This window comes from Miniopterus schreibersii, assembly GCF_964146895.1.
Source record: "Miniopterus schreibersii genome assembly, chromosome: 15".
Classification (NCBI taxonomy): Eukaryota; Metazoa; Chordata; class Mammalia; order Chiroptera; family Miniopteridae; genus Miniopterus; species Miniopterus schreibersii.
Window position 1 is genome coordinate 24,625,868 of NC_138115.1, and position 13,471 is coordinate 24,639,338.

Sequence of the window (13,471 nt, forward strand, 5' to 3'; positions counted from 1 at the left end):
ACTGGTGGATCCTGCACCTGTGCTGGCTCCTGCAAATGCACCTCCTGCAAGAAGAGTTGCTGCTCCTGCTGCCCTGTGGGATGTGTCCAGTGTGCCCAGGGCTGTGCCTGTGAAGGAGGATAGGAGGATCCCAAGTACAGCAACGTGCTCAAACCTGTGGGGTTTCTTTTCATTCTACCCTGACCCATTTGCCATATTCTCTTCTCCATGAAATATGTGAACGATAATAAAAGCAGTTGACTTAAAAAAAATTGGGCGGAAAGTATAGGCAATTTTCCTTATGCGCACTTTTCTGGTTCGCTTAGTTAAAAACAACCAAAAGAAGGTATAGATTTAATATTTTTCAAAAGTTTAAAAAGCTGATTTTATATATATAATCATATGTAATGGCATATATGTATGCAATCAGAGACAAAAAATTATTGAAAATTTAAAATATAATTAGTTCCTAAAAGAAAATAATAATAAAAATCAACGTAAGAGCTGAAAGAAAGGGTCAATGGAATTTTCCAAAGTGTAAATAAAGCAGAGTGGCAGAGGGAAAAATATTTTTAAAAGCCCAAAGACTATAGTCTAGGAAGAACAAAATTCAACTAATAGTTCCAGAAGGAGAAAAAAAAAAAGGAAGGGAGTCCCAGCCGAACATGGCTCAGCGGTTGAGCATCAACCTAGGATCCAGGAGATCACGGTTCAGTTCCCAGTCAGGGCACATGCCTGGGTTGTGGGCTTGATCCCCAATCGGGGGCTTGCAGGAGGCAGCTGATCAATGACTCTCTCATCATTGATGTCTCTCTCTCTCTCCCTCTCCCTTCCCCTCTCTGAAATCAATACAGATATAAAAAAAAAATGGAAGGGGAAAAATAATGACAGAAATAATAGAAGAAAATTTCCTAGAGTTAAGGAAAGATAGAAATCTTCAGACTGAAAGAACTTACTGAGTGCCAAGCAAAATAAAAATAGGCCCATACTTAACCATAACCTTGTTATCTTATACTACATCAAATACTAAGAAAAGATCCTAAAAGCTTCCAGAGAACAAACAACAGGTCAACTACAACAAAACAGAAATCTGATTGACCCCAGTCTTCTCAGCAACAACACTCAGTGCCAGAAAACAATGAAGCACTGCCTTCAGAATTCTGAGGCTTAGAATACCATTCCCAGCCAAACTGTCACTCAGCTGTAAAGGTAAAATGAAGAAGTGTTCAGATATGTAAGAATTCAGAAATTCCACCTCTCACTTATCCTTTCTGCAAAAATCAATTAAGGATGGACTAGTAAAAAGAAAAGGAATCCAAAAATGAGAAAAACCTGGGATCCTAGAAACACTAGTCCTAACCCAGGAGTGACAGTGAAGGGAAGGCCTAGAATGAAGGGACAGCTAGCTGTACAGCAGGGAGCAGCTGGTTTTGAGTGGACAAAGATGCCTTCAAGCAGAAAGTTGATTCCATGCCACAGAGACAGGGATTAAGGTCCTGGATAAAGTTTAGTCATATAGTGAAGGCATATGCTTTTGTTAAGAAGGATAATGGAAAGCAATGGAAAATATCAGAAAACTATCCCAAATAGAAAGCAAACTAAAATGTGGTATTATTTTGAACAATTAAGAAAATAAAAAATAAATAAGAAAGTGTTTGAAAATGTCATTATTTGAGCTTGATGTTTGAAGCATCTTTATCTATTGGCACAGAGCTAGTGATACAGATTTACCTTTTCTATGCTAACTGATGAATTTTGTTCAACAGTGAATACTATTTACATAATCAAAATAGTGTAATTGCAGTATATTGGGTTTTGATTCTTGGAATCAGCTGAATGATCATTCATAGAACAAAATGTAAATGTTGTAGACTGACAGCATGAAGTAATGGTGGAGTTGACAGATGTCAAGAGGTCAATGGAGGAGAGAGAGTTGAAGGAAGAAAGTTGAAAGAAAATGCAGAAGTGTTCTTTATTTTACGAAGTAAATAAGGAGGCAAGAGATTGTTAAGAGTTAAAGAGTTTAAAGATGGTGGGGCTGGAAATGTGGGTTTAAAGTTATATTGCCCTGACCAGGTAGTTCAGTTAGTTGGTTAGAGCGTCATCCTGATACACCAAGGTTGTGGGTTTGATCCCTGGTCAGGACACATATAGGAATCAACCAATGAATGCAGAAATAAGTGGAACAACAAATTCATGTTTCTCTCTCTCTCTCCCCCCCAAAATTGATAAAACTATTTAAAGTTATAAATATAACCTATAAAAAACAAAGTAAATACTAAATAAAACTATGTGTTACTAATACTAAAATAACACTGTGACTAACAAAATATGGAATGGAGTATGAAGTGAGAGACATAGGACATAAATACTCATCGATTGTCTTCCTTAGCAGGGAGTTAATAGTGTTTAAAACTGACATAAAAAAATAGTATAGAAGCAAATTATTTAGAGCTAAGAAGGGAGTGACTATCTTAGTGTGTTTGGGATGGTAAAACAAAATACCATAGACTGGGTGGTTTATAAGCAACAGAAATTTATATGCCATAATTCTAGAGGCTGGGAGTGCAAGATCAGGGCGCCTCCAGCGTAGCGGAGCGAGCGCACTCTTCAGGTTGCAGACCTCTGGTTGGACCCTCACACGAGAGAAGAGGGGAAGGGATCTCCCTGGCTGCTCTTTTGACAAGGGCATGAATCCCATTCCTAAGCACCTAGTCACCTCCCCAAAGCTCCAAATTCTAAACCATCACCTTGGAGGATAGGTTTCAACATACAAATTTTGTGGGATGAAGGTCATAGCAGTGACCACATGAAATAAAGCTAGGAAGGACTTAAAGATCGTCTCCAGGGAGTTTGATGAAAGTCACATATGTTTTTTTTCAGCGGGATGGGGGACAGGTTACATGTTTTTTTCATTTTTAATCCACTTGTATTTTTTGATTTTTTTTTTTTTTTAAACCGTGTTGTGATACTTTGATAGTTTAAATTAATGGTTGGGGGAAAATTTCAGTATATAATTGGCTCCTCCCTTGGTAAACTCTGAGACCCACAATCCCTAACTGCAATCTTTTTTTCCTTTTTAAAGGAAGATTTAAGTTCTTCAGTAACAGGGTAAGAACTAACATTTAAATAAATCATTTACAAGGAATTAGGTGAAAACAAATGAGATTTTGACCTCTGAAGATAACAGTTTCATATAGTTTTATATAACATATGCTCTTTTCAATAAAAATGTGTGAAAGAAGCCAAGACCACACTTATGGCCTTTTATATACCATACATTTAGCTTTTTATATTGATTTTTGTATTTAACTAAAAAAAATTTTTTTTTAAACCCCACAGAACTCTGTCAAAAACACAAAACTATTTTATTATTTTTATTTCTTGACTGTATTGGTGTGACATTGGTTAATAAATGTATATAGGTTTCAGGTGTACAGTTCTCTAACACATCATCTGTATATTGTATTGTGTGTTCACCACCCCAAGTCAAGTCTCCTTCCATCATCATTTATCCCCCACCTATCTTCTTCTACCTCCCCCCAACCTCCCTTTTCCTATAAAACTATTTTCAATCACAGAAAGGGCTACGCCGCCAATCAGTCTCCAGTGAGTTTTGGTAAACTTCTGTTTGACATGTCTGTTACAAAGCAACCTGATAATTTAATTCAAATTTGAAACTAAATGGATGTCACATGAAGCCATCCATTAAATAATCAGGCCCCTTGGACATGTAATAGGTTGAAGTAATCCATACTACTATTTTTCTAGTCTTTCACGAAGAGCACTAACTAAAGAGGGAACAAAAACAATTTCCTTGCACAAGGGAAAAAGAACTTCAAAACAATGTGTCAGACTTAGTCATTGTTTTACAGCAAACCTCGATAGTATCTGAATCTCAAAAGTTTGCTCTAGGCTTTTTTAAAAAAAAATAAAACTCATGCTCCTGATAAATTTGAGGTATTTGATTTCCTAGTCAAGAATCCTTCATGAGTCTTGTCATTCTAAACCTGAGAATTTATTTCTGATTGTTGCCATGGAGAACTAAAAGCTATAGAGAACATGTAGTTTCAAATTATAGTTCTTGCTGTTGTAGTGAGATAAGCATATTGCTGAGAGACTCCTATACCCCAGGGAAGGGAACCTGGAGATCAGCTGGTCTAAACCTTACTTCGGTTCACAGAGGCCTAGAAAGGCTGAGAGGCCTAGAAAGCCTGAAAACTTGAGCCTACCCAGAAAGTTAATGAGATACACAATGACTGAAGAGTGTTCAGCTCCTGGTGAGACCTTCTTTCTTTTATACTGCAGTTTTCTTAACTCAGAAATTCACTATAAAAAAATAGTGTCAAAAAAGGAAAAAGAAAGGAAAAAAAAAGAAAAAAACCCAATAAATTAGTTTAAAATGGGCTTTTTGTAAGCCTGGATTGATTCTTCAGAAATTCTGTAAATAAAAGAAGGTTGCCCTTCAGAGGTCAGGAATAATGGTGGTAAACAAAATACTTTCCATATCCTGAAGTCTAGGGCATCCTTCTGTGAATGAAGAAACGTGGCCTAAAATAATAGTAGGTCCTATCTTTTCATAGTCCACTTGTATCTGAACAAAGATATCTCACAAATAGTGGTCAGGACTCATTTCCCTCTATTCAAATCAGCTGTGGGTTTCTGGTGTGTTTGCCAGACAACTCCTAGGGCAAAGTTGGAGCAATTCAAAACTTGAATCCAATGTTCTAGTTGCCAGGACTGTGTTTTCTGATAGTATTAATGAATAACTGGCATTATTTACTTTAAAAAGCTCTTTTTCTTTCAGTTCAATGTTTTATTTTTAATGGAAACAAATTGTGTCAGAAAAGTGACTGTGCTCTTTTAAGGAGGAACTATCTGTCACAATCTGACTAAGAGGAACATGAGGGAAAATTTAAATGTCACTTTAGGCAATATCTCAACATTATTTCCTAAGAGACTTGATAATGTCTCCAGGGCCGTGGGAATTGAAGTTCCTTGAACTACTGTGTTGCAACCGACTCACTGTATGACCACAGCTAAATTAGTTCTACATAAATTCGTTATCTCTAATGGATTGTGTTCAAGTATACAACTCTGCTTTACTGGGGATATTATGAGTAAAACAGTCTTTTGGTTAAATATTGGTTGGGGAGTTCAAAAATCTCCATAAATACATATTGTGTTTCAACTTTCTACAAATCACATAAGCTTTTATTGGTTAATAATCTTTCTGTAGCAAGAAACAGAAATCAAACTCAAGTTGACTTAATAAGGAGAATTTACAGGTGAACATAGCTTAAAATCTGGAGGTCAAACCTTCAGGAAAGGTTTCACCCGGAGCCCGTATAAAGTAAATAAATCCTGGATTCTTGCTTTCCACTTATTTGTTTCATTACCATAGGATTTGTTTTGAGAAACTTCTGGCCCTACATACTTTCAGGTTCAAATCCAGCTGAAAAGTGAGACTCAATAGCTTAAATAAAACTCCCAAATTAGTCTCACTGGCCCCTTTGGCCTCCTACTCGCCTGACTTGGTTAATGTGTTTGTTCTATACCAACCATGAAGACCAGGGAGAGGGGATATGCTGATTGGGTCATGTCCTGCAAGGTCCACTCTTGACCTGAGGGTACAGTCAATTCTTCTCAAATACAAGGTTCAGTGATTTGGAATAGTGTTAGGAAAAGTGAAGGGGAGGTAAGTCCTACAACCTTCTACTTAAATGCCTTCAAAAACTAGCATCTCAACCTAGAGTCATTCATGAACCCGTTGATTCATTCAACTAACATTTATTCAGGGCTACTATAAATGAGATCTTGACTCCATTCTTTTTCACTCCATTTCCAGGCTCCCCTTTAAGAGCAAGCACCAAGAATTGGACCTCAAGCTGGGGGCAGAATTATGAGAGGTCAGGAAAACTGGTCTCACAAGAACCTCCATATTTTTAGGGCTTGTTCCTTACATTTTTCTAGTTTCTGGGAAAGGAAGACAAGCAGCCATTCAGGAGCCCTACCCAAGCACATCTTCCTGCTGTACCATTCACAATCTGGGGGGTTAAGAGACTCCTTCAAGCCCATTCACAGGCCCAGGTTAAGAACCATTGGGCTATATGATCACTAAGATATACGAGTGATCCACTTCTGGATATAAGATTTACAATGATATTATGATTTGACAGGAACATCTGAACCATAGTCTTGCTCTTCTGAATGGCCAAGGAAAGAGAAGCACACTTCTTGGGAGAGGTCACCCCTTACCTAAATTGAGGGGAGGAGTAGTTACAGCATTTAGTGGTTGGACTTAGGTTCCCAGATGCCACCCAAGTCCCAGGTGGAGTTAAGTGAGAAAACTTAATCTCTGTAGCATGTGGGTTATATAAAATAGAAAGGGACAGAAAGTGTTCATATATTTTGGGTGATCCCACTGACAGAGCCCAAAGCAGCAAGGGTGATAACAGCCCAGGCTCCTTTTGAGAAAGCAGACTTTGGGAAAACATGTCTAGAAAATGAGAGACAAGTACAACGGAAATGTTTTGAGTGTGCGTGCTCTGTTTACAAAGCATTCTGAAATAGCTAAATGAGTTGCTCACATCTAGGATGTCATGAAAAGGAGGCCCTGGTGATTGTACCACGGCCTGGTGTTAAGCACGGTGCTCATGCTAATTCTCTCTCTCTTCCTCTGATTTGCTAACTCTGTGGACCCTGAGGATCCACAGATATTTCCTTTCTTAGAGGGAAGAATGTTTTGGTGTCCAACAGGATGCTCTGATCCTACTGGCGTAGATTCTGGAACTTGTTTGAGGGTAGACACACCTAAAGTAAACTTGAAAGGTGAGAGAGGAAATGGAAAAGGGAAGACAAATATGAAAAGTAGAGAAAGATAACCGCAGGCCTTATGACCCAACTTGACAAAAGGGTGGAAAGTAAGATGTCATTTGATTCTTACCAAGATTTGACTTGCTACGTCTGTAATAAATGTTTTAGTGAAAGTCCTTCGAGTGTTGTTGTGGGAGAAAAAGGTAGTAGAGTAGAAAGGTAGGATCTTATTTCTAAAACAAATGCATGTTGGTCAGGAGGGAAATCAAATCCATGCTTTAGTCCCCCCCATCCTGACCCTATGTCTGCAGGACATCCTCCTAGAGCATGGCTCTGAGCTGGCACTGCCACTCACTGCCTGTGGCCTTTAGGGATGGGTTCTCTCAAATAGGCTAATACCAGCAGAGATTAACTTCCTTTTGTGTCCCCCAGATTTACAAATAGAGCTGATCCTCAGTTATTTTGGAAGCTGGGGAAAGTATTAACTTGCAAGTCTTTGTAAGAGGGGCTTAGTTAGGTGATATCTTTCAGACACTTGGGACTCTTTGGATGAGCCAGCCTACTAAAGGGAACGTGTTTTGATTTCTGGAGTTAACTTGGGGGTTGAAAGGGTGTTTACACACACTAAACACAATGCTTATTGTCTTCATAGTTTTTACCAGGGTCAACTCCTTTTAGAACCCGGGAGGTAACTGGGTCTTTTTCTCATAGAAGTAGTCTGTTAGCCTTTCTGACTGCAGTTATTCTGAGGCAGCAGTTCATCTGTCTGGTGTAATGAACTGGTCTTGGAGCTTTTGCTTGGCTGCTAACTACCCTGCCTCCCACCTGCAGGCTCAGTGAGGCCTCCAACTCTAGGGAAAATGCTTGTGGGCAGGAGGCCTCCAGAGCCCTGGTGAGACACTCCCTAGCTCAAGATAAAGTTGGTCTTTCTCTTTCCTGCCACTGTCTTCACTTTGGTTTCTGATTCCTGGAAATCAAGTATCTGCCTACCTTTTTTTCCTGGCTGACCCTTGCTCTGTTTCAGAGTTCCTAGTAATTGTGTTCCTTAGTGAGATTATTGCCCTTTCTTCCCTCCATTAACTAGATTTCTCTGACTTTGAGTCCTAAACTCCTATGTCTGAGTCATCTGCATCCATTTCACCTCTCCTTGGCATGGAATCACTTACCTGGTACAGGTGTAAGAGTGTTAATATTTTCATTTGGGGCATATATATCACTTAGCTTTAACATTTTATTTTATTTTACTTGTTTGCTCATTTATTTTATTTATTTATTTAAAAATATGTCTTTGTTGATTTCAGAAAGAGGAAAGGAGAGAGAGAGATGGAAACATTAGTGATGAGAGTCATTGATCGGTTGCCTCCTGCATGCCTCCTACTGGGGATAGAGCCCTAAATCTGGGCATGTGCCCTGACCGGGAATCAAACTGCGATCTCCTGGGTCATAGGTTGATGCTCAACTGCTGAGCCACATCGGCAGGGCATGAGTTGTTTTCAGTGGGATTCAAAGCATTCAATACATTTACTAAGTCAGGTGTGAAATTTTCTGCCTATTAAAAATAAAAAGTTAGGCGCGGCAGGGCGTGGCTCAGTGGTTGAGTGTCGACCTAGGATCCAGGCGATCGGGGTTCGATTCCCGGTCAGGGCATATGCCCCGGTTGTGGGCTCGATCAATGACTCTCTCATCATTGATGTTTCTATCTCTCTCTCTCTCCCTCTCCTTTCCTCTCTCTGAAATCAATAAAGATATATTTAAAAAATAAAAATAAAAAGTTAGCCCGGCTGGCGTGGCTCAGCTGTTGAGCATTGAACTAGAATCCAGGAGATGGAGGTTCGATTCCTGGTCAGGGCACTTGCCCCGGTTGCTGGCTCCATCCCCAGCAGGGGTCATGCAGGAGGCAGCCAATCAATGACTCTCTCATCATTGATGTTTCTGTCTCTCCCTCTCCCTTCCTCTCTCTGAAATCAATAAGGATATATTAAAAAGAAAGAAAGAAAGAAAGAAAGAAAGAAAGAAAGAAAGAAAGAAAGAAAGAAAGAAAGAAAGAAAGAAAGAAAGAAAGAAGGGAGGGAGGGAGGGAGGGAGGGAGGGAGGGAGGAAGGAAGGAAGGAAGGAAGGAAGGAAGGAAGGAAGGAAAGAAGGAAAGAAAGAAGGAAGGAAGGAAGGAAGGAAGGAAGGAAGGAAGGAAAGAAGGAAAGAAAGAAAGAAAGAAAGAAAGAAAGAAAGAAAGAAAGAAAGAAAGAAAGAAAGGAGAAAAGAAAAGAAAAGAAAAGAAAAGAAAAGAAAAGAAAAGAAAAGAAAAGAAAAGAAAAGAAAAGAAAGCAACTCATTAACTTGCTTACATTGAATTGCATCAGCTGACAGGTACACAAGCAAGATGGGCTAAATAAATTGGAAAATCACCTAACACCTCATAAATAAGCAGGATGAAGCCTAAATATCAATGTGACATGGACAACAATGAGTGAAAACATTCCAAAAAAACGTGAACTTTCTGTAACAGCCACCTGGTCAAGAATCCCGTTTTAGGTTTTTCAAGAGATTAAAAGCTTAAGAATGAAGAATCATAGTCATAACAATTGCCATAATGATTTTGCTGTTTAAAACAAGAGGAAAGAATACTGATATAATCTGTTTTGTCTCTAAGTTATCTTGGCAGAAAAAAATGAAATGTGCTTCAACTTTGCAGATAAAAATTTGTTTGGAGCATCTTTTCTGAAAGACAGAGGTTTCTGTCTTTGTTTTGTCACTGAAACAGTTCCATAGCCCAATTGCAGTATAGGATTTACAAGAAAAATTTAACTTAGAAGTGGTTTATAAAAGTACCTAGTTTTAGTATCAGGATTATGCAAGGCTAACATGCAAAATGAGCTGTAAAGCTCTTGAACTTTTTCTGAACTTTGTAACCGTTGATATTATCTGGGATATTTATGCTGTAAAAGTTTGATAGAGCTCACATATTTTTGTTCAGGTGTTCTCAGTTTCTAGTAACAGAACTTTTTTTTTCCAAAGAAAAATGCTCTATGCAACAATAATATATTTTTCTCAGGTAGGAGGTCTCAGAGTTGGTTCTGTGCTCAACAACATCATAGACAATCCAAATTCTTTCTGTCTCATTCTCATTGGGTCAACCATGTGTTCCCTCTGGTCACAAGGTGACTGCATCAGATCCACAGGGACATGTCCCCAAACAGGGAGAGAAGAGCAGGGTCTCCTCACACATTCCTCTCTTTTTGTTGGAGAAGAAAACCTTTCCCCAAAGCACATACCCCTCTCTACCTCTTCTTTCATTTCATTGACCAGAACTCGGCCATATGGTATCTTTAGCGGAAAAGTGATAAGCTGCCCTGGCCGCTGTAGCTCAGTAGTTGGAGCGTTGGCCTGCATACCCAAGGGTCAGGGGTTTGACTCCCGGTCAAGGGCACATACCTGGGTTGCAGGTTCATCCCTGCCCACCCCTGTTCATCCCTAGGATGTGTGCAGAAGCCAACCAATCGACGTGTTCCTCTCACATCGATGTTTCTCTCTCTGTTTCTCCCTCCCTCCCTCCTTTCCACTCTCTCTAAAAAGCAATGGAAAAAATGTACTTGGGTGGGGATTAACAACAACAATAAAAAAGGTGGGATTGGATGGATGCCCTGAAGCTTGGGAAGTAGCTTATTGTTTGAAGGAGCTGGGAGCACCAGTGCAGAGAGCAAACCCTTTTATACAAGATTCTAGGGCAATAAACTTTGAATGGTGAGTTAGGACCAGGTTATGTAGGTCCTTGAATTCCTGGCTAAAAATTTAGATGGGATTTTATAAGTAACAGGCAACTGCTATGAGGTTTTCAGCATCAGCGGGAGGAATTGGTGGACAGGTTCTCGAATTTAAGTGTTTAATGGCCAGGCTCAGAAATCTACCCCCTCCCATTCTAAGTTCCTAATAACTAATATAAAAGGATCATTGAGAAAATATTAAGTGGGGGAAAAAAAACAGAGTGGCGTGTGCAGTTTTTCTGCTACTTGTGTTAGACATGCAAGGCCTAAGATGTCGCACATCTGAGACTATTTCTGGGAGGATTCAGGAGCCGCTGGTGGCTGTGGCTGCTCTGAGGGGAGAAAGCGGGTGCCGAGCATTCAGCGTCGCTGGTCACAGCGATGTGACCGAATGAGCCAGATGAGGAAGCAGCACTTCACTTCAGCTTGGTTAGTTTAGTTTTTAATCACAGGAGAGGGTGGGCACTGAGAGGCTGGAAGGAACTTGACATCAGAGGCCAGGCTGCCCCGGCCTCTGCTCCCTCCTTATCAACATGTGGCCTTGGGACAGACTCGGCTGCTCTGGGACTCACTCCCTCACCTGTGACATACCGGCCAGAACACCTTCCTTGCCGGCCTTTGGTGGAAACTGCCCTGGAGGTGCTGTGAAGCACCGTGCGGCACCAGGAAACTTTCGGAAAATTAACGAGTTAAACATGTTTCTGGTTCTGGAAATGCCTGGAACTTTGGATTCAGTTCGGATGTTTGAAATTGGTACTGGCCCCGGTGAAGGCCCGTGTGGGAGGCAACCAATCGTGTGTCTCTGTGGCATCGATGTTTCTCTCCTCGGTCTCCCCCCCTCCCTTCCACTCTCTCTAAAAAAATCAATGGAAAAATTATCCTCAGTTGAGGATTAACAACAAAATAATAATAAGATAATGCACAGGATGACATTTTCTAACTGATAGGCCGGGTCTTGCCATTCTTATGGAGTCCTGTGGGCACAAAAGAATGACCTCCCTCCTTTCCTAGGCTGAACTTGGACCAGCCCCTGTCCCCTCGCACAGTCACATTTCAGGGGAAGGTCTAAGGAACTCTTTAGTTTCTGGGATGAGATTGGAAAAGTGATATGTGGGATCTCCCCCCTGTAAAGCAAAGAGTAACACAGAGCACTGATTTAATTCTTATGCCCAGGAGGTTCTGCTTAGGTACCTTATTATGACAACATTGATGGAAGCTGTTGATTCTCTGGGCACTGCTCTGGGAACGGTGTGAAAAAAAATGGAACATTGGAAGGACCGCCCAACATCTCTCCTCATTTTGCCATTTTATAAACCAATCCTTATTAGGCAATAGGAAAATGTCTGTGTAATTTCAACTGTGATCGGAAAAGTAACCACACCCTCTTCCCAGGACTTCCCTCCTCACTCACAAAACTTTTGCCTCTTGAAAAGGAGATTTTTATTCTATTCATTGAAGAATATTACATCATAAAAGAGTATTTATAGAAGCTGGGCTCCTTTCTCAAACTATAGTCTAAGATTGAATTAATTTCACATCAAAGCTGATCCTTTCTGCCGAATGGCAACATAAATGTATAGAGAACTGGTAGGTTTTTTGCTCGTGAATCATGTCCTAGGACAGGGCAGAAGTCAGAGATTGCTTTCGTTTATCTGAGGGCAAGGTCAGATGAGGGCACACACAAAGGGAAGTAAATTCACAAAGGAAGAAGATATAAGCAGGGCAGCGTTAGTACAATGCTAGGAAATCATTTTATAAAGTCATTTCTACACCCTAAATACTTACAGTGATAAAAACAAATTTCAGTTGAGTAAATTTGAAGGTCTAATAGGCTTTATTAGGCAATTCATGAATAGGGCACCATCCCATCCAAGGGTTTTACAAAATGGAAGGTTTTTATAAGAAGAAGGGTGGGGCAAGGGAGCTGTTAACAAAAGAAAAGATTATTTTTAGATCAGGACAACTTCTTTTGTGGGGAAGAGAACAGCAAGGATTTTTAAATGCCTTTTCCTTTCATGGGGTGGGGAGGGAGAAGGAGAGGGGCCACAAACATAACAGATTACCTTACTGGTGCTTGACCAGAAAATTCCAGACTGGTTAATTAAGATTACATTTCTGGAAGAGGTTTAAACTGACATTAGATCAGATATTAAATCTGAGGTTTGGTATCAGGCTTTTAGCATGAGTGATGCCATTTTGGGCCAGTGATTTTCTCTTTAATAACAAGAACCCTGTAAGATAAGCATTATTATTACCCCCTTTTTAAGATAAGAAAACTTGAAACAGCATGGTTAACTAACTTGCTTAAGGGCCACACACTGACCCTTTTAGGAGGGGCTTTTTTCCTGCCCCCCTACACACCTCAGAGCACTGGGTCTGGGGTAGGTAGTGTCCCCATGTCTTCTGATTGCTTCTTCAAGATCATTATTTCTCTCTCCTCAAAAGCTCTTAGCTTTGAAGCACATGTTATCAGACTCTATTTACTAAACATTCCTTTTTGTTGAATCAACTATAAACCCTGAAAGTCCTGAAGATTTGTATTCCCTGTCCCTCTTTCCAAATTCATGGTCATTTCAAACCCATATGGACAATCTTGCCAACACCTTGCCTGTCAGCACCTCAACCACCTCTCTTTGGTGATCTTGTCCTTCCACCTACCTGCACCAGAGGCCAGCTTGTTGCTCCCCAAGTCTGTTTGCTTGCCTTCCTGGGCAAACTGTGTTTCCCCTCCTTTGTAGTTAGGAGGGACATTGGGACTGAATTCTACACAAAGGACTAAGGAAGCCGCTGGTGCAGCCCTCTGCTTGCTCTCTCTCATTACTGGCCAGAAGGAGATGATCCAACTGAGGATTCCCAGGCACTAGAACAGTGCTGTCCAGTGGAAACATAATTCAGGTTATGTGTACTTTTAAATTTTC